The 22653-nt window shown below is 42.5% G+C and overlaps 1 protein-coding gene and 1 pseudogene across 1 annotated transcript in view; one reads left to right on the top strand and one right to left on the bottom strand.

Moving 5' to 3' along the window:
- Positions 1–8411: 8411 nt before the first annotated feature.
- On the bottom strand, positions 8412–9414 carry LOC114888096 (annotated as a pseudogene).
- The window catches only part of MTUS2 (microtubule associated scaffold protein 2), a 507586-nt gene continuing 494324 nt past the window's right edge, over positions 9392–22653 (top strand). The window contains exon 1 of the mRNA XM_029210225.1: positions 9392–9457. The gene's annotated coding sequence lies outside the window, so the exon portion shown is untranslated. The remainder of the gene's footprint in view (positions 9458–22653) is intronic.

The raw sequence follows: 22653 nt of genomic DNA, 5'->3' as shown, positions 1-22653 counted from the left end.
GTACTTCTGCTGTATGATGGTTACGTGTGTAAGGAAAAGTGCTCATTCAGTTGTTTGAGATGTGAGCTCAACTAGCCACTGCCCGCCCTCCCCCCCACGGAACAACAATTTTACTTAAAGAATGATTAACCGTCAAATTATTGTTATTCAGTTCTGGGTATTTGAATACCAGAATACTTCATATTGTTTAACACATATTGTTTCGCTTAATTACAATATCTTGTAATAACCTAGAAAGGAAAAGAATTTGAAAAAGGGTATATCTCTATATATCTCTATATATCTGAATCAATGTACTGTACACCTGAAACTAATACATTATAAGTCAACTGTACTTCAATTAATATTTTTAATTAAAAAATACATAGAAGTTTTAAAGTTTGATGTAGTCTCATGTATCTATTTTTGCTCTTTGTTTTATATCCAAGAAATCCTTGCCAAGTCCAATGTTATGAAGCTTTTCCCTATGTTTTACTCTAGGAGTGTTATAGTTTCAGGCATTATATTTAGCTTTTTAATCAATTTTGAGTTAATTTTTGTTCATAGTGTAAGGATCCAACTTTGTGTGTATGTGTATGTGTGTGTGTGTGTGTGTGTGTGTGTGTGGTTGTCCAGTTTCCCCAACACCATTTGTTGAAGAGACTATCTTTTCCCTGATGTCAAAGATTATATATCTGAGGATTTATTTCTGGGCTTTCTAGTCTATCCTGTTGATCTATATGTCTGTCTTTATGTCAGTACCATACTATTTTGATTACTGTAGTTTTGTAATATGTTTTGAAATCAGGGCATGTAAGGCCTGTAGCTTTGTTTTTCTTTCTCAAGATTGTTTTGCCTATTTGGGATTCTTTGAGATTCCATATGAATTTTAGGATGGTTTTTCCTATTTCTGCAAAAAATGCCACTTCATAAGGATTTTGACTTTGATAGGGATTACACTGAATCTGTAGATTGCTTTGGGTAGTACAGACGTTTTAACAATATTAAGTCATCCAGTCCATGAACATGAGATGTCTTTCCATTTATTTATGTCTTTTAAAATTTCTTCAAGTATTTTGTTTTCAGTGTACAAGTCTTTTGCCTCCTTGGTTAAATTTATTCCTAAATATTTCATTTTTTTGGATGCTATTGTAAATAGCATTGTTTTCTTAATTTCATTTACAAGTTGTTCATTAGTATATAGAAGTCTTTAGAATTGTTAGTGTATAGAAATGCAACCGATTTTTGCATGTCAATTTTGTATCCTGCAAGTTTGCTTAATGTGTTTATTAGTTTCAACAGGGGTGTATGTGTGTAATCTTTAAGGTTTCCTACAAATAAGATCATGTCATCTGCAAACAGAGATGATTTTACTTCTTCCTTTCTAGTTTAGATGAAGTGGAAAGAGTAGACATCCTTGTCTTCTTCCTGATCTTCGAGAGAAAGCTTTCAGTTTTCCACTATTGAGTATGACATTACCTGTGGGATTTTCACATATGGCCTTTATTATGTTGAGGTAGTTTTCTCTTTCTAGTGTGTTGAGTATTTTTATCATGAAAGGGTATTGAATTTTGTCAAACGCTTTTTCTGTATCAGTTGAGATGATTGTATGGTTTTCGTCCTTCATCCTGTTAACGCGATGCATTACAGTGACTGATTTTACTATCCTTGCATTCCAGGAATAAATCCCACCTGATCATGGTGTATAATCTTTTAAAAGTATTGTTGAAGTTGCCTTGTTAGTATTTTGTTGAGGAATTTTGCATATTTTTCAGGGATATTAATCTGTAGTTTTCTTTTGCTATAGTATCTTTATCTGATTTTACTATCAAAATAATGCTGGCCTTGTAAAATTAGTTAGGAAGTGTTCTCTCCTTTTCAACTTTTTGCAAGAGTTTGAGATACTAGGTGTTAATTCTTCTTTAAATGTTTGGTAGAATTCTCCAGCGAAGCCATTTGGTCCTGGGCCAATGTGATTTTTGATTATATAATAAATGTGTCTACATTTGAAAGATCCCTATTACTAGTGAACCAAAAATTTTCAGCTGACCAATGCATGATGCTATAAAATCATGCCTGAGTAAAAGTGTCATTTGAAGTGCAAGATAGACCAGTGAATTTAATGTAACAGAGTATGAACATTTCAACTGATATAGTTTCAGATTCTGTTTACATTGCAACTAGCCATTGGTTGCCTTTTGGTGTTGTATCAAAGAAAATACCAACACTTATTTTAAAAGATTATTGAAATACTCATCCTATTACAATTACACATTTGTGTGAGGCTGGATTTTCTTCTTATACGTCAACCACTACCTATCATGACAGATTGTGACAAAACGAATTGTGATGACGAGGGCATCTTTGCACTCTTTGGGGAGCTGGCCAAAATGACCTATAAAGAGTCCTCCATTCCAATCCTTAAATTCTAAGACCTCAACCTTTTTAAAGTAAGATTTTAAAAACTCTTGCCTAAAAAATTGTTGCCAAATTGAAACCAATGATTTGTTGTCATCTTTTTGTAAAGCAGCATGGCGATACATATGTGTGTGTGTATCCATTCATTCTTTTGCCCTGGTAATCTTATTACTAGGAGTATAGCCTGTGGAAATAGAGTCTAAGGAACACTAAAAGACAGAAAAAAAGGCAGTTTGCACAAATATGTTTATCATAGCACAATTGCTGGTAGTGAAAAATTGGAGCGACCCAAGTAACCAATGCACAGCAAATGTTAAGCAAACAATAGTACATCAGTATAAAAAAAACTCTACGTAACCATCAATGTGACAAGTATATAGATTATATTCAATAAAAAATTAGCATGCTCAATAGTTTAGAGTATAACTCACTGATTATAACTCTAAAAATTCAAGTTTCAATATTGATCAGAATTAGAAACATTTTAGTTGATTTTTTTTATGTTTTGGTAAAGAGGTTATGTGCACATTAACATTTATAAGTGATAGACAATCACTGCAGGACTATTCAGGTCTGGATACAAATAGGCCAGGATGAGCCATGTCAATGTTGGTGGAGGCCTCTCTGGGTACTCCCATCCACTCTCTGGCCTCCTATCTCCTCACGGTCTGGTCGGAGGGAGGAAGGTAGGGCAGGGCAGTTGTGGGGCTCCCATAGGCAAAGGCATTGGCTGGGGGTCCATGAGGAGGGCCAGCAGAAATTGGGGTACCAGCTGGGGTTGCTTGGTTGACTTGGTGATATGTCACACCCCATCAGGTCCCTCTGGTTATTCCTGGATTGGCAGGGCCAAGGGTTTTGCAGTCCAATCCAACTATATTTACTCCACATTTCCTGAGTGCCTCTGTGTGCCAGGTGCTTCACAAGGCCTTGTGGCGGCTCGTGGGGCTGCATTAGCTAGGGGCCCTGCCCATAAACAGCTCTTATCTGAAGAGCATAGGCAGATACCAGGGAGTCTCCATCAGCCATGAAATGGACGGGCAGTGATATTTTAGATTCTTGAAGATAAAATGTACTGATAACCCTACTGATTAATAAGTTGTCACGCTTTGGGGGCAATCGTTGACTAGGGCTGCTCTCTGGTGGCCTGACACCTGTGTTTCAGTGATTCATTCTGTCCCAGAGTAAGCTGGATTAAAAGACTGGGGAGGCTCAGAAGGGAGGAAAAGTGACCAAAGCAAACCAAAACAGCAGCCACGCAAACAGGGCAACCTAGTCATAAACTGTGTGGCTTTTTGGAGGAAGACACCAATGAAAAGAATCCTTTTCCTGAAGGTAAATGTTTTGTTTTGTCTCCAAAGTATTGTTTCTTCCTGTAGCAAAAAAGTTAGGGCAAGATGCAACTGTCCTCAAGGTCAGCTTTAGACATTTTCCAATGCAAAAAAATATTAATGAGAAGAACTGTGTTGTTTTGTTTTACATTTTTGTAAATCACTTTAATATCTGGCTTGATAGAAGAGAGCTGGATTCTCATATTTGCTTCTGCATCCAGTCTGTTGTGATGTCACACATTAGGTACAACTCCAGGTACACCGGTGCAAGAATGAAAGGGAAAAAGGCAAATAAAATCATATTATTTTGAAAGTAGTTTTGACCTCTTCTGTCCACTGAAATGGTCTTGGGGATGCCAGGGGACAGTGTTTTGAGACCCTCTCTTTAGAGGATCCAACTCTTCCTGGGGCTGGAGGGGTCACGTCTCCTCTTTCGCAAACCTTAGGGCACTTAAAAGACCTGTTCTTTCTTCTCTGGGTCAAGAATAAATGCAAGTTTCCAAGACTCAAAGCCACGATTGCTTTCTGAGAGGAGGGTGAGAAAACCACTTCTCATTATTTTTTAGTGAGACACCTGTGGAAATCACTCCTGCAAATCTCTCAGTTGGATTAGTTGCTACAAAGGGACTGCAGATGGTGTTGGGTGAGGGTGGACGAGGAATGGTTTGGAAGGAACAGTACAGAGGGGGAGGGGGATGGGAACTGAGCAGTGGCCCCCTGGGAGGGCTCAGGACACACTCAGGTCCCCATTAAAACTGGGCCGTCTGAATACTCTTACACTCCCCTCTGGTCTTCTCCTTGCCTAATCTTTTCCTGAAATTTCTCTTTCACACCCACAATGGGGGCAGATACAGGGATCTCCCTGGCCTCTCTCCTTTATCCTATTCCATTTTCCTCTCTCTAGACTAGCATCCCTTGCTATCCAGTTGAAATCTTAGTACCTGTGTGGCCTTGAGCAAGTTGTCAGCTTCTCTAAACTTCACTTTCCCGATCTGTAAATGGGAGATTATAGCAGTATCTACCCCGGAATATTGTGCAATCACACAAGAAAATGCATGCAAATCACTTAGCACAGTCAGCATCTGGTCTGGCATGCAACAGACACTCATTTCACATTAGCCATTATTAGGAAGCATCTCTGCTAAGGCCTCTGTGAGGCGTAAGAACCAATTGACACTTCTTCTGTAATACAGGGCTTTCCTTCATATCCCCTCCATGTTTATTAAAGGCCTCCAAAGCAATAATAGTTGGAATTTTGTTTATATCCTACCTGGGGGTGGCGAGTCTGGGAGCATCCTCTTGTGCCGAAGGCTTCGGTATTCACCTAATTACCTTCAGCAGCAAACACTGGCCACAATAATCCCATTGGCACAACTCCTCCCTTTCTTGCTGCTCCTCCTCATTCTTTTTAAACCAAGACCAGCCTTAGGCCCACCTGAAATTTATCATGGATCACACAGCAAGTGCAGAAATGCAGAGCCATTTCTCCGTGGATCATTTCCACTCAGCTGCTTGCTTTTCTCCCTGGCTTTTTGGGCTGGGGGATGGGGGAGGGGGTGATTGTGGCCACAGCAGCTGCAGTCCTTCCCTGGGGCTCCGTTCCCCCGAGGCAGAAGGAGTTGAACCATCCACTTGGTCACAAGGTCCTCGCCACCCTTTGCCCAGCCGCTCAATTCTGAGGCTAATTTGGCAGAAAACAGGACTTGCATTGAGTTAGTGAGGATCAGGTCTTACGTACTCTCTTACAGACATTTTTCCTCATTTCTTTTATGAGCTCAGGTTAATAAAGTAATAGACCTTTATTAAAAAAAGAAAAAAGAAAAAAAACCCTTGGGGATTCCCTAGCGGTCCACCGGTTAAGACTCTGCACTTCCACTGCGGCGGGTGCGGGTTCAACACCTGGTCGCAGAAATAAGATCCCACGTGCCACTCAGCCAAAAAATTAAAAACAAAAACAACAGCAACAAAACTTTTTTTTTTTCAGTTTATCATCCCAAGGTACTCAGATTTGACAACTGGATTATTTAGGGAATTGTCTATCAGTCACTTATCCAACATATATTTCTTTTTTTAAAATTTATTTATTTATTTTTGGGTGTGTTGGGTCTTCGTTTCTGTGCGAGGGCTTTCTCTAGTTGCGGCGAGCGGGGGCTACTCTTCATTGCAGTGCGCGGACCTCTCACTGTCGCAGCCTCTCTTGTTGCGGAGCACAGGCTCCAGACGCGCAGGCTCAGTAGTTGTGGCTCACGGGCCTAGTTGCTCCGCGGCATGTGGGATCTTCCCAGACCAGGGCTCGAACCCGTGTCCCCTGCATTGGCAGGCAGATTCTCAACCACTGCGCCACCAGGGAAGCCCAACCAACATATATTTCTTGAGAGTTTCCCATGTTACGGACATAATTCTCTGTTCTGGAGATCCAGCAATGAACAGGGCAGACAAGCTTCCATCTCTGACAGAAGAGGATGAGGGGCAGAAAACACACAAGGAAACAAACCGGAAAATAGCCTGGAGGCCAGGTGTACTAGGTAGAGATTTTGGTTAATAGCAACAGAAACTGACTTTGTTTTAACAAAAGTTGCAGGGGGTACTCATAGAATCGAAGGAAAGGCTGAAGAATCAAGACCTGGAAGCTCCCAAACCAGAATAACTTTGAGGATCTAGGAAACTAGAAGTGACTGACAGATGGACAGTATCTTTTCAGCAGCACACCCACTCAAACCAGTCAGGTCCTGCCTTGCCCCCCCCCCCCCGCCCCGTTCTTCGTAGCTCCTTCTGAGTCAAGATCTTTGCCTGGAGAGAGGGCAGCTGGTTGGTCTAGCTTGACTCACATACCCACCTCTTGGGCAGGGGAGGGCAGGCCATCTGTATTGACAGTCCCTCCAAGATTCTCTCAGATGGTTAGAGTGGTAACTCCCCAAAGCAAACGTGGGGTGCTGTTGCAGAAGCAGGAGAGATGGCTCCCAAGCAGACAAAAAGAACAGCTGTGCCCCAGTTTAAATCAGTTTCATAGGAGAAGCCTAGGTAGCGGTTTTAGCTTAGGCGGGTGTTCCAAAAATGGACGTGATTTTGGTTTGCATTAATTAGATCCATCTGGGTTTCAAGGTGGTACCAACCCCACAGTTCCCTATAATGGTGAGAATAGGATTGAGGATCTAAGTTTAGTCATTTTGAGAAGGACACTGACAATTAAAAATTTATCAGGATCTGGGAAACCTGATGTATGAAGAATAAAGAAGCTGCTGTAAATAGTCCAGAGCCCCTCAAAGAGATGCTAGTGCCTCACTATTGTGCTGTATGCTAGAGTTAAATAGGAAGTTTCATTCCCTCTCTAAACATAACTTATTATATAATCTTAGTCTATCAAAGGAAAACTTTAAAACAGTGTCAGATTTGCTATTTCTGCACATTTTTGTTTATTCCTCTGTAAAATGAATTTGAGCCAGATAACCTTTGGAATCTCCTCCAGTTTTAAAATTCTGTGCTCTACGAATCTCATCATCTTTATCAAACTGTTATGAGATAGCTATGTTGTAAAAAAATTTATTATTAACTTGGTAACTTTGCTTGCCAAAATTTATTCTATAATATTTTTGTTTTTTCCAAGAGTGTTCAATTAATCTTCATAATCTTCCTTTAAGTAGAGCAGAGTCAAATGGAACTTCTTTCATTTTAAAGATCAGGAAAGGAGAAATATAGTGGTTCATAGATATGGGTACAATACATGTCATTTTGTCTATTTACACTGACGTATTATTCTTGTCCCTTTTGTAATAATTATACATCAGACACTGTTAAGAGAGTCACGTTGTGAGAAGATTATTGTCAAAGAGGAAATTTTATATTTATCCAGAAGTTATCTATGGGGCAAGGTCTATTTGGTTATTTAGTCATGCCAAAGTCTTAAAAATAGTTAAGATGATATGTGAGCATAGGAACTCAATGATGAAACCTAAGATCTTTCAAGAGGAAGAAACAATTACAATTTGCAATTCAATTAGAAAAACACAATTAAAGGAATAAGAGTGTCTCTTCTCCAGCTGAATATTAAAGTTCACCACAAAGGAAAGCCTCGTGTGCAACATAGTTGTGGCTAGTTAGCTACAGTATGTGGTCTGGAATGAGTGCCAGCTCAGGGCCAGATCATGAACTCTACAGAAGCCAGAGATCAAGGATCATTTATGAAGCAACGCTTAGAATCACATAACTTGTAATATGCCTGTCTATTGCAATATTTCACAACACACCATGCACTCCCTATCTTTTCCCTTGATATTGATATGCAATTGCTCAGAAATGTCATATGCTTGGACTTATTAATAAAGAATTATTGGGCTTCCCTGGTGGCGCAGCGGTTAAGAATCCACCTGCCAATGCAGGGGACACAGGTTGGAGCCCTGGTCTGGGAAGATCCCACATGCCACGGAGCAACTAAGCCTGTGAGCCACAACTACTGAGCCTGCGCTCAAGAGCCCATGGGCCACAACTACTGAGCCCACCCGCTGCATCTACTGAAGCCCACGCACTCTGGAGCCCGTGCTCCACAACAAGAGAAGCCACCGCAATGAGAAGCCCACACACCGCAACGAAGAGTAGACCCTGCTCACCACAACTAGAGGAAGCCTGCGCACAGCAACGAAGACCCAACACAGCCAAAAATAATAAATAAAAATAAATAAATTTATTTTTTAAGAAAAGAATTATTGATACGTTGACAATGAACTGAATCCAAGGCAAAGCTGACTGGTGTCTGCAGACAAGCTGAATCAGTTCCCAAGGCGCTGGGCCACTAAGTTTATCTTCCTGACCCTGGGATAGAATGGAAAGGTCAGACTGCAGACCCCACGTCTGGAACAGCGTGACTTCAGAAAGAGCAGGAGGATAGACGTCAGTCTTGCTTGAGTTCCGGTCTTCTTGATTTGCCTCTGCCACGGGAGCTGTGTGACTCTGGAATCTTGTGTAAGATTCTGTACTTCTCTGGGCTTTATTTATTTCACCTGTAAAAGGAGTGAAGCAGTCACTCTCCAAGGACGTTGTAAAAGTATCACAGATTAGGTGATGGGAAAATATGATGGTTCTATGCACAGTTGGCGTTCTGCTTTCAGAGCAAATCTGCATACAGGTAAAGGGATAGTCTTTCCCATCCCATCTGCTGATCTGACAGGTATGCCCTGCAGGCCTTGCCCTGGTTATTCTTTTGTTTTGTTTTCCTCTTTTTTTTTTTGGCCCTGATCCATAATTTAATAGGTGTGCAGGTCTGGGTCCCTTATTTCTGCTGCTCACGGGCCCACTGCGCCGGGGTCAGGGTTTTCTGCTCAAAGGCATGGATGTGCAGGAGCTCTTCTGCTGGGCAAGTGTTCACAAGCCGGTGTCTCTGAAGCAGCGGCTTCCCCTTGAACTTGGCCGACACCACAAGGACGCGGAGGCTGGACGCGCAACAGTTGGGAGTCGTGTCCCCCACTTCCACGTGCTCCATCTCCAGGTCCCTGTGCAGCTTCTCCCTGGAGGTACTGGGCGCTGAGTTCCACTGTGGCCCCCAAGCGGGGACGAACTGCAACTCGGACCCCTGCCGCACTGATATTCTTTGGTTTTTATTTTTGTCTCATCAGTGGTTGTCAAGACATATCCTCATTTCAACAGTCCAGTGTTTACACATTCTGGGCACCGTTCCAGAAGCTGGGGATACAGTCATGGACCGAAAACTCTAGAAAATTCCTGCTCCCGTGGACATTCTAGTAAGTGCAGACTGATATAATACATCAGGTGTTGGCGGTAAGTGCTTGGAGGAAAAATAAAGCTGGTTACAGGGTCAGGTCCCACTTAGAGGGGGATGGGGATGCTGTTTTAGCTGGGAAGGGTCTCCTTGAGAAGGTGACATCTAAAGAGCTGTGCGTGAATGGACGGGGGCGTCCCCACAGTCTCCAGGCAAGAGCAGTCCAGGGGAGTGGGCTTGAGGTGCTTTTGGACAAGGCACCCCTCTTTCCATTCTGCACTGGCCCTGGTGCTCCTCCTGGCCGGGAGGAGTGTCATCCTCCTTGGCCCTGGCCTTGGGTGGCCCCTCCTGGGGAGCCTGAGTTTAAAACCCTGCTGATACTCTTGCTGCTTTTCCTCGGGTCCTGTTGCCCTCTGCTGGGCAGACCAGGTGTTAGCGCTCCCTCAAAGTCAGAGAAGAGAGCGCTCCCAAATCATGAATTTCAAAACCCAGTTTCAGGGGATAGTTGAATCATCAGTGTTCTCCCTCTGGGCTTTGAAGCCTGCTGCAACTTTGAGTAACCGATTCCAAAGTGAATTGCCTTGTAGGTAGATGGGTTTTGTTTCAAAACAAGCAATCACAAACCTTAGTATCCAGACCTAAGATGTAAAGTACAGCAGAAACATAACATTTGGAACTGTTGGCAATACTGTTTTATTGCTCCATCTTGTAATGTTGCTTACTGTGTATGAAATATTCTTTATAATTAAAAAGTTATTGGAAGGGACTCACACTTTAATGGTATCTTTGTCCAGGATTTAAAGAACCTAATAACTCCAGTTTCCAAGTTCCATATATCTGGTGATTTTTCATTTTATTGGACACAGGGGGAATTACCTAGGGACTATTTATTTAATGATTGTAAGACATCAAGAATTTAACATTTAACCATTAAATCACTGCCTGTAAGATAGCCTCTCCTTTTGGCAATGATGGTACCAGAACCATGGGGAAAAAAGTCATTAAAATTGGACTTCTGCTGTCTTTAACTACTCCACCGTGTGTGTGTGTGTGTGTGTGTGTGTGTGTGTGTGTGTCTGTGTGCACGTGTGTGTGCAGTGTATGTGAGCATCAGTGAAAGGTGAAAGATGAGCTTCCTCTGTGTGCAAGGACAGGGGTGTGACGAACACAACTAAGGCTCCTGTCTAGACTCTACTGCAGTCTAAGTGCAGCGCCACAGGCTTCATCTGCCTCACCTCATTTAAATTTCACAGCAGCTTTGCAAGAGAGGTATTATACGTCCCACAGAAAACTGAGCACCAGTGAAGCTACATAACTTGCCCAAGGTTGTTAATCTAGTAACTGACAGTCTGGATGCAATGCCCCAACCAGCTGACTCCAAAGCCCCATGTCCTTCCACTATGCAGTGTGGCTGCCTGATGAATGACTCATCCTGAGTAGTTCTGTACAGAACTAAAGTCCTAAGGACCTAACAGATTGTGCAATGCAGTGGCACATTTCAGTTTGCAGATGGCAAAATTGCAGCCCCGGGGAATGAAGTGACCTGTTCTAAGCTGGGTATTAAGAGGAAGAGCTGGACTTGGACCCTAAGTCTCCCTACCCCTAGTTCAGTGCTCCTTCCAATATATCATGGTGCTAGAATAACTTAGTTATAGAAACTGGGGAGAAGTTTTTAATCCCCACTTTCCTATCTCCTGTGTGGTCTTCGGGCACTCCAATAACTACCTAGAGTGGGAGATATAAAAGAATGACCTGGTATAAGAGTTTAAATGAATTATATATTGGTCGTGGTCTCACAGAAAGGAAAGAGAAAGGAAGCTACCCAAATAGGCTGCCCACCATCACTTTACTATCACCCAGTGCAACCTTCCAATCAGTCGATCAATCAAGCAATAGGTACTGAGCATCTTCTATGAGCCAAGTACCAAGATGGGTGCTAGACGACTAGAAATGAGTAACTGCCAATGGGGGACTCACAGTCAAATGGGGTGAACAGACATGTAAACAAAAGTACGTTGCAATGCAAATCCCATACATACTGTGCTACGGGACCACAGAGAGAACAGCAGCAAATTCCCCTCAGAGAATCCGGGAAGGCGCCACCGAGGGACACACCTTCACTCACAGCAGGATACCTTCAATACAGTGATGCTAGTCACACAGCGTTTTTCTAGTCCTTCTAACAGTGCAGTATGCCTCCTTCAATTTCAACTTGTATAGATAAGAGGATTGTAAGATAATCTAGGAAAAAATAGTAAAAAATTTTGTGAGGAATTGAATTATTTTGGTTAATAAGGAACAGAGCTGTGGGTTACTAAAAGATTGTGGTGAATTTGAATTCTCTAGAGGAATTGGACAGCAAATGAAAGTGTAATTTCAGCTTGGTTAAACACAAAGTAATTGGGATAGTTAAATTGGTATGCCAATTTAATTAAAAATTTAAAGCAAAAACAAAGCTGTTAGCTAAAAGGGTGACTATTATATAATCTTAATGAGTTTTCAATTTAAACATTTTTCCAATTAGAATTGGGATTAATTTTTAGGGGTCCCAGATATATCACACTGAACTCAGGAAAAAAAATAAGAGGATCTAGGAATGATCAATACACCTCTCTTATTCCAGAGAGATTAGAGAATTACACACTTTTAAAGTTTTATAAAACAAAATGGAATTGATTATTTATTAAATCTCAGAATTGGGAAAGACTGTTTAGGTTCAAAAGGAATAGAAGAGCAACAGGGGGAAAAAATGTACAAACTTAACTAAAAATGAGTAAAATTTCCCTATGTGTAAAATTAAGAAACACCATCAAAATACAAGGCAAACTCTAGCGGGGCGGGGGGATAGTTACAGCAATAAACTAATAATTATATAAATTATGTGAATATTAATTTAAGTTATCTATTAAAATTATATAAGCTAATGATTACAAAAAATGATAAGAAATTCTCTAACACCCTGATAGATAAATAGATGTGTTAGTCAGCTATTATTACAATATTACTGCATAACAAGTCCCCGTAAAACTCACTGGCTTTTAACAACAGCATTTATTCTCACGCAAGTCTGCTATTTGGCTGACTTAGGTTGTACTGAGCTGGGTGACTCTGCTTCTTCAGGCTCCAAGTTTGCTGGGCTTGGCTCCAGGATGCAGTTTGGGTACAGGTCTGTTCCAAGTGTGCTCATCACTGTAAGGGCACTGATCACCCAGGGCTGGTTGTCATGGTGACAGCACTAGTGCAAGAGATACACCAATCTGAGCAAGCATAATTAAAGCCTTTTGCTTGTGTCATGTCTGCTATTGCTCTATTGGCCAAAGCAAGTCATATGGCCAAGCCCAACACCATTGGGGTGGAGAATGGTACTCCATCCACACTGGGAGGGGAAGCTGAATTAATCTAAATGATCACAATGGGAAAAAGAAATAAACTGGCAACCCACAAAATAGGAAACCCACAATTCATAGACATATGGAAAGATGAGCAACTCTATTAGTAATATAAAACGGAAATTAAAACTGCATTGAGGTAGCACTCATTACTTATTTATAAAGAAAGTGTTAAAATGAAATCACTCACAGTAAAAATTCTTCCCAACAAGAACTACATGAAATCCAGATGGTTTTACGGATGAGTTCAATTAAATTTTCTAGAAACAAATTATTTCATCTTATGTAAATTCCTCCAGAGGACTGAAAGGGTGGAAATATTCTTAATGCACTTTAGGGCATCAAAACAAGGAAAGAACACAAGAATAAGGAAAACTGCAGTTCAATCTCACTCCTAAGCGTAGATATAAAAATTCCAGGTAAAACATTACTAAACAGAATCTAACAGTGTGTAAAAAACATAGCATAACATAACGACCCCCTGAATAGCATGGCTTAAATAAAAGAGACGTTTCTAGTGTGGTTGGTCTAGGCTGGCAGACAGCTCTGCTTCAACAGGCCGCCCAGAGATCTGGGTTCCTTTCACTTTGTTGCTAGGTCATTCCCGAGAGTCCTGTACTCGTCTGAATCATCAGAACCGGGCCACTTCCACATGAGTGTCATGGTCAGCACAGGCGAGGAAAAGCTGAGTCCAGGGAAAGCACTGAGTCTTTCAGTAGGCGCTACCTGGAGGCTGTACCATCACTCCTGGGGTGAGTAGAATCTCTTTGGGTGGCTGTGTGCCCAGGAAGAGATGGATGGATTTTTGGAGACAACTGGCAACCTGCTACACTAGGAATACTTTTAACAAAAGATGTGCAAGATCTATATGCAGAATATCATAAGGTCTTATTGGAGGACATTGAAGAACGCCCAAGAAAATGGAATAATATTCATGTTTTTGGAAAGGAATACTCAGTATCATGAAGTTGTTTATTCTCTCCAAATTCCAAAGAAAATCTGAATGGAATCTTCATTAAAATTGACAGGTTCGGGCTGCCCTGGTGGCGCAGTGGTTGAGAATCTGCCTGCCAATGCAGGGGACACGGGTTCGAGCCCTGGTCTGGGAAGATCCCACGTGCCGCGGAGCAACTAGGCCCGTGTGCCACAACTACTGAGCCTGCGCGTCTGGAGCCTGTGCTCCGCAACAAGAGAGGCCGCGACAGTGAGAGGCCCGCGCACCGCGATGAAGAGCGGCCCCCACTCGCCGCAACTAGAGAAAGCCCTCGCACAGAAACGAAGACCCAACACAGCCAAATATAAATAAATTAATTTAAAAAAAATTGACAGGTTTGTTCTAAAGAGTCAAGAAGCATAAGGTAGAAGAACTTGCTCTAGCTGATATAAAGACTTACAACTTTGTAGCCCTGTGCTGCCAGGGAAGTTCCTTGACTATTTTAAAATTAAGACTTCTTCAAAAAATACCATAATGTAAATGTAAATTAAGTCATTCGCTGGGAGAACATATTTGTAATATATACAATCAACAAAGAATTAGAATCCAGAATATGCTATGAACTTCTATAAATCTATAAGATAAATCACTGAATAGAAATGAAAAAATATGCAAAAGAGGTGGACTGGTATTTCACAGAAGAGAAAATATGTATGGCACATAACCATGAGAAGACATGTTCTATTTCATTAGTAATCAGGGCAATATCAAGTCAGACCACAGCAAGATGTTATTTTATACCCACAACAATTGCTTGCCAACAGTGAAGAAGTCTGACCATGTCAAGTGTTGGAGAGAATGAGGATAAATGGTATATATTGCTGGTGGAAATGTACATTGGTACAGCTGATGTTTCCGTTGGTACATTGCAAAACTATTTAGCATTATATTGAATGCTTTTTTTTTTTGTGGTACGCGGGCCTCTCACTGTTGTGGCCTCTCCCGTTGCGGAGCACAGGCTCCGGACGCGCAGGCTCAGCGGCCATGGCTCACGGGCCCAGCCGCTCCGCGGCATGTGGGATCTTCCCGGACCGGGGCACGAACCCGCGTCCCCTGCATCGGCAGGCGGACTCTCAACCACTGCGCCACCAGGGAAGCCCTTGAATGCTTTTTGATACACAAGATGATTTTTATGAGATGTTCATATGGATTTATAATTTAAAAAAACCCTGAAAACAACCCAACAGGAAAATGATGGATATTATATAGCAGTGAAAAAACAAATGAACTTAAATTATGTGCCATAACATAGGTGAATCTTAGAAACATAATGTTGAGTGAACTAGCAAGTTGCAGAACTCCATTAGGTATGATATCATTTTTATAAGGCTAAAAAACCAAATTCACTAATACATTATTCAGTTATATGTACATATATGATAAAGTTATTTTAAAAGAAAGATAAGAGAATAATGGGCATAAAATACAGGATACAGGTTCTTCTGGGGATGGAGTGAGAAAGAGGCAAGAGGATAGAGGAGTTATTCAGGATGGATGCAAGTTATTGGCTGAGTTATGGGTTCACCTGTGTTATTTTGTTCTGTAACATATGTACATGTCACATATTCTTCTGTATTTTCCAATATTATATTTAAAAACATGATAAAGAAAAATGAAAGAACTTGGATACTATTTACATTTATCAAATTTGCAAGCATTTTAAAGGAGATTAAAAGAAATGTGAAATAGCTTTTCTTGTACATTCATGATAGGAGTATAAACTGGTGCAGGCTTTTTTATTTGGATCTCTCTCTATTTATGTGTATGTATGTATGTTGTGTGGCATATATGATATATATATGCCACACAAATATTTGATATAAGTATATACAAACACCTGTATACAATATATACACATACACACATATATAATTTGTGATATATATATGTAGTCATTAGTTAATATTCTCTAACCCAATAATTCAATTTTGGGAAAATAAAAGCTAAAAAAACCCCTGAAATTAAAAAAAAAAAAACACCTCAAAATTAGTTGTTAAAATTAGAAAAAAAGTTATGAACACAAAGATGTAGTTAGAAGTTCTTTTCTACCTGGGCACTTTGTTACTTTCCTTCCCTCTGAGCCCTGCGACCGGAGGCACAGCCAGGCATACACAGTACCAGTGGAGGACACTCTCATGTCCAAAGTCGAGACCCACCCCCTCCAAGTTTCCATCGTGTTGTCCCATTTATTTCTTCCGCAGTCCTCGCACCAGCTGTCATTACCCAGAATGTAAATTCCCTGAGAGGAGGGACCTCACACTGCGCTGGGGTGAAGTAGGTGCCCAGTAAGCACCTGTGGAGGAATGAACACCTAGTGAAAGAGGAAAAGACCTTTCTTGGAGCAAACTGGTCAAGATATGGGAGGCCTGGAGGAATATAAGTACTTTGTGTACCAGTACTGTGCAAATTTTATAACCATGTCTGATTTTTTTGGTCAGTATTCACTGCTCTCCAGAGAAATGACTTTCTGAGATCCTAGGTAAAATGCTAGGGGATTTCCATTCTCCTAAAAAAAGCCTCTTGCAACGTCTTCTGTGATTTGGTTTTTAGACACTATAGCATAAAATAACAATTAGGGAATCTGGGATGTTAGGAAAACTGGTTTGACTATATCAGGTCTCCTGAAGAAGATTCTTTGTATGCTATAGATTGTGTTAAAATCTATGTATACATTTTTCAATAGGCTTTGCCATAATAACTGAAGCTTATTTCACTGTAAGTACACAAAATAAGCAAAGGGAAGCAAAGAACATGTCTTTCAATATGCAGTATTTTAGTTATAGCCCTAAATTAATGTCACATTGTCAAGAGAGTCAAAATGCATTAAAATTCAAGTAGCTTCAAGAGGATTGCAGCCATTTTTATTCTACTGATGTTTCAGCCACGTCAAATATAATTGCCTGGGGGAATTTATCTGAGGTCTAGGGACAGAAATTATGATTTTTGTACCACTTGTATCATTTGAGCAGCCTCAAATTGGAGGAAAGACTGACCTTCAGGGCAAACAGGGAAAGACAGTGTGCATATGTGAGGCAAAACCCAGCCGACCCAGTTTGTACCAGGGTCTTTCAGGCTATTAACTACAGTACTCTAAACCGTAATCAAACTTCAGGAGAAAAAAAGATCTTTAAACTCTTGGACATTAGAGCCAGGTTTCAAGAATGGGAACCAACTGTGTAATCTACATTGGAGGTGGTGCTGACAGTATTTAATAACTGAAGCCAGTGTTCAATGAACATGTTGAGGAAAGAAAGACGGACAGCTAAGTCCAGCTCCCAGCGACACTGTCAGAAGCCTGAGAAGTCTGCCTTTGGTCCTCTCGTCTTCCAGCTCTGCTTTCCCTGCTCTGGGTGAAAGGCTTTCCATTCTCCCCGAAGCCAGGCTGGCGGGCCCAGAGCCGCAGTAGAGGGATGAGGAGTAGCTGGGATTCCGGAGCCTCTTATGCGGGGCCCAGGGCTTAGGAGAAACATGCTTTCGGGCTTTGTGTGGTCCACTCGCCTGGAAGCCGGGCGGTGTTCAGACTGGGGAGGTGTGGCTCCCTGTCACTGGCTGGGGAACATCCACACGTGCCACCCGAGCCTTACACAGGACAGGCCCCAGAGCCTGGCAGTCTTGGGTCACCTGGCCCGGGAAGGAGGCAGGGAGGATCCCACTGATCCTTGAGGCAGAGGCTGTAGTTGTTATGAAAACCATCCTTTGCTTCCTGTATTATTTTGATTGTTGGTTACATTTGTTACAAATTGTGGTAAAATATACATAACATAAAATCTGCCACCTTAACCATTTTAAGTGTACAGTTCCGAGGCATATATTCCCATCGTTGTGCAGCCGTCACCACCATCCCTCTCCAGAGCTCTTTCCATCTTGCAAAACTGAAACTCTGTCCCCGTTAAACAATAACTTCTCATCCTCCCCTCCTCCAGCCCCGGCAACCACCATTCTACTTTCTTTCTTTTTTTAAAAAAATTAATTAATTTTATTTATTTATTTAGGCTGCATTGGGTCTTTGTTGCTGCACGTGGGCTTTCTCTAGTTGCGGCGAGCGGGGGCTACTCTTTGTTGCGGTGCGTGGGCTTCTCACTGCGGTGGCTTCTCTTGTTGTGGAGCACGGGCTCTAGGCGCGTGGGCTTCATTAGCTGTGGCACGTGGGCTCAGTAGTTGTGGCTCGCGGGCTCTAGAGCTCAGGCTCAGTAGTTGTGGTGCACGGGCTTAGTTGCTTGCAGCATGTGGGATCTTCCCAGACCAGGGCTCGAACCCGTGTCCCCTGCCCTGGCAGGCGGATTCTTAACCACTGCGCCACCAGGGAAATGCCAACCAGCACTCTACTTTCTGTCTTGATGAATCTGACTGCTCTAGGTACCTCATATAAGTGGATTCTTATAATATTTGTCCTTTTGTGTCTGGCTTATTTCACTTAGCATATTGTCCTCAGGGTTCATCCATGTTGTTGCATTTTTTTAAATTTAATTTTTATTTTATTTTGGAGTATAGTTGATTAACAATGTTGTGTTAGTCTCAGGAGTTCAGCAAAGTGATTCAGTTATATATATATATTCTTTTTCAGATTCTTTTCCCATATAGGTTATTACAGAATATTGGGTAGAGTTCCCTGTGCTCTACAGTAGGTCCTTGTTGATCATCTATTGTATATATAGTAGTGTGTATCCATGTTGTTATATTTATCAGAATTTCCTCTTTTTAAAGCTGAATAACATACCGTTATATGTACCTACCACATTTTGTTTATCCATTTATCTGTCAGTGGATACTTGGGCTGTTGCCACCTTTTTGCTATTGTGAATACTGTTCCTATGAACAGGGGCGTACAGATATCTCTTTGAGTCTCTGCTTTCTATTCTTTGGGTATATATCTAGAAGTACAGCTGCTAAATCATATTGTAATTCTATTTTTTTTTTTTGAGGAGCTGCCATATGTTTTCTATAGCAGCTACCCCATTTTACATCCCCACCAATAGTGCACAAGGGTCCAGTTTTTCCACATCCCTGCCCCTAGTTACATTTTAGGTGACAAAGCATACCACTGCAACATATCTGCTTCATTTTAAAAACTGCCATCATAGCTGCTTTATTGTTTTCTTTCCTTCTCTCAAGCATTTATCTCACATCGATTTTTTTCTTACCAAAAGCCCAGAACTTGGTATAGTTTTGGCTTGGGGCCTGGGGTGCAGAGAGTAGCCAGGACACCAAAATAAGCCTTAATGTTTACAATTATCATAAATTATATTGTTAGGGCATTTTGCAGCTTATAAAATGGTTTTATATTTGTTACCACTTTGATTCCTGTCCTATAAGGTAAGTAGTGCATTTGTTATTATCCCCCCTTATAGATGGAGAAACCAGGGCTCACAGAAGCTCAGTGACCTGCTTAGATTACACGGCCAACGTCACACCTTCTGATTTCTGACATACTTGGTGCTTTTCTCTTCATATCGTGAGATTTCTCCAGTCCACTCCACAGGCACATGCACAGAGACCAGTGTGATTATTCTCCCTTATGGGAGGACTGGTCATTCTAAGAAAACAGTAACTTCTGACTCAAACACTTAAAACTGCAGTAAAACATGCAATCAGTATCTGTGCTGGCCACCGCATGTGGACCTCTGTAAATCCCCCTGGTCCCACCATTTGCTCCAGCCGCTGCTGCAGCAACCAATTTCAAGAGGCTTAGACCAGCTTCTCTTCGGTAGAACCAGACAGAACCTCACTTTGATTCCGTCCTGGGGATCTCTTGTTCTCTTCCCTGAAGAAACATCTGATGTCATAACATGGAATACCTGTGGGAACTCCTCATTGCTCACACCTGTATGCTCTGGAAGGGTGGGTGAGTTACGACTTATGGCACCACCATTGACCAATAGGAAATGGAAGTTAGTGGATAAAGAGATTCTCCCTTTCATCTCCAAAGGACATGTCTGAGATGCATTCCACAAAAGGTCCTTCAAAAAGACCTGGCAGGAGAGAGAGAGACAGAGAGAGAGAGAGATGGGGGGGGGGGAGAGAGAGAGAGAAAACAGGAAATGGAAAATAAACAAAACAGAGTGAGACATAGGATAGAATAAGAAAGTATAATACGCATTTGATTGGAATTCAGAAGGACAGAATGGGAGAAAACAATAGTAGAAGATAGTGTTGGAGAATTTTCTAAAATTGGTAGAAGACAAGAATTCTTAGATGCAGGAAGCACAATAAACCACAAAAAAGAGAAATAAAATGAAATCCACACCTAGACATAGAGAAGCAAACTGCAAAACAACAAAGACGATGAGAAGATGGTAAAAGCAGACAGAGGAGATGGGTCGCTCCTGAAGGGATAACAACTAAAACTGGCAGCTGACGTCACAGCAGCAGCAACAGAAGCCCAAAGAGACAGTAATTGTTAACCTAGAACTGTAGACCTGGTAACTATCGTGCAAAGATGGAAATGACATAAGGACATCTTTAGGAAACCAAACTGGAGAGTGTTTATCACCAAAAAGCATTCACAAAGGAATTTTTGATGATGTATTCCAGAAAGAAGGATATTGATTCCAGAAGGAAGATCTGAGATTCAAGAAGGAATGGTAAGCAAACATTGACTATAAAATAATAATAACACTGTCTAATTTGCAGAGGAAAAAAATCAAGTAAAGTTTTGCATGATGTCACGTAAGATGGGCAGGGGACAATTGAAGTTTAAGTGCTCAAAAGTCCTTCATTGTTCAGGAGAAGCACAGAGATGTAAAAACTTAGACTTTCCAGTTACCTACACATGTTAGAAGTTTAAGAATAATTACTGGAAGAAAATACAGAATGTATAATTTCTGTAACGGGAAATATAAAACAATGGAAATTTTCCCTCAGTCATCTAAGGGAGGCAGAAAATATCCCAAAAAAAGCAGGACCAGTAGAAAGCTCACAGATATATGGCAGAAGTAGGTTCAATTACACAAGTAATGGATATAGTTACATAATAATTACTAAGTAATTAAATGAGGTATATTTACAGATGAAAAGGTGGATGTTGTCAGATTGAATAAAAATGACCAGATATTGCACATTTACAGACTGGGGCCAGTTCTGAGAAGGTCTTGTCAGGACAATGGGAACTTTCAGAACAAAGGCTGCCCAGTAAATGGGTCCTGCGAAATGGCTCAGTCCCAGTACTGCCACCGTGCTCAGCCATGGGCAGGGAACAGCTGGGGGGATGTGTGACCTGGGTGTGAGCACCGTGGTGGATCCGAAGATGTGACGGCTGGAGGCCATCAGTTAGTTATCCTCTCGAGAATTGAGAAGACACGTCATGGCCACCACAGAGAGAGGTGTCTTCACATTTTAAATAGAGGCATTGGGCCATCTTTGTAGGATTTGATGAGTAAGGGTTTGGGCAGAGGAGAGTGATCAGGGAGGAGGCTGGTAGCAAGAATTACAGGGTGCTGTGAGGGAGAGGGGGCAGGACCAGCCCCTTCATCCAAAGAAAGGCTTCTGGAGAACTACTTGGAGAGCTTGGCATGGATCACCCAGAGTTTGGGGACATACATGAACCCAGAGCCTCCTAACTCCTACGAGACAAGCTTTGACGAGCAAGGCTGGTCAGAGCTACCTGTGACCGGGGAACGGGGAGTCCGTGCTGCTGTGGCCGTGACCTGGATGGACAGGGTGGAAGGCGGCTGGGTCTGCCTGCCAGGGCACGTGACGCCTGCAGAGATGCACCACCAGTGGAGAAGCTGACTCGGAAGCCTGGTGCTGGGCAAGCTCCCCACCGTGCCATTCTGGATGAGCCAGTCTGCACAGAGTTAGCCCGGGATGTAGAACAAGGCAGGAAAAGGCCTTTCCCTTCCCATGCAGGCTTCTGAGCTTGGGTCCTGCTGGGAGCTGGTGGGTGGTGAGAGGGGAGTGGGGTAGGCTTAGGTGGAATGAGACGGAAGTTTTGACTTGGACTGGACTGGACTTTTTAATACCAGAGGATCAGACTGTTTATTAACAGCTGAAAGTGACAGGAAAAGCTTGAAATCTGCCCTAGATTCTTCCAGAGGAGAAGGGAGAGCTGTTAGAATATTTTTAAAAGACAGTGGTGTGATTTCCCTTCTCTAAGTAGTCCAGTAATGATTCAAAAATTAACTGCTGTAAAATATTGCTTAACATGGTACTTTGGAAAAAGACCTCCCCACCGCCCTTAAAAAAACCCCACCTAAATAGTGCGAGGACCAGCACCCACATTTCATTTTTATAACGGCAAAAGCTTATTCCATTGACATTTGAACCGGAGGCAGCGGAAGTTCTCTGATCTCACTTACCTTCCACGTGCACTGCTTAGGGAAGCCGGGAGCACTTCTTTGAGACATAAATTAATATACTTATTCCTAAGAGGTCCTCTAGAACCCCTCGACCGGTGTTAGGCACATTTGGTGCTTATTAAACACAGAAATAAACCTGGTTCTAGAAAGAAACGTGTGCCTTTTCCGCAAACCTTTCCACAGGTCATCTTCGGGCTCCTCGTGCACCAGGAATCCCACCGCCGGAGCCGGAGCGGGACGGCGCTTGCACGGCGGCCCCGCGGCCGGCAGAGGGCGCTGCGGCTCCCCGGCAGGGCTGCAGGGCGCGGGGCTCGGGTCCCGGCGTGTGCGTCTCGGGGAGGCCGGGAGGTGGTGCGCGCCTCTCCGCCCCGCGCCGCCCTCCCGCGCGGGCCCGCTCGCCGCCCGGCCGCTGTCAACGCCGCCCGCACCTCGCCGGCGAGGCGCGCGGGGTGCGCGGGCTGCACGGCGCTCTCCGAGGCCCGGTCTTCGCCGCCGCCCGCGCCACCGCTTCTCTTTGTCCGGGCGAGGCGGCCGGAGGGGC

This window comes from Monodon monoceros, unplaced genomic scaffold (genome assembly GCF_005190385.1).
Source record: "Monodon monoceros isolate NGI ecotype Baffin Bay Population unplaced genomic scaffold, NGI_Narwhal_1 Super_Scaffold_8, whole genome shotgun sequence".
Taxonomy (NCBI): domain Eukaryota; kingdom Metazoa; phylum Chordata; class Mammalia; order Artiodactyla; family Monodontidae; genus Monodon; species Monodon monoceros.
Note: the sequence above shows the minus strand (reverse complement) of the source record. Positions and strands in the feature narration are given on the sequence as shown.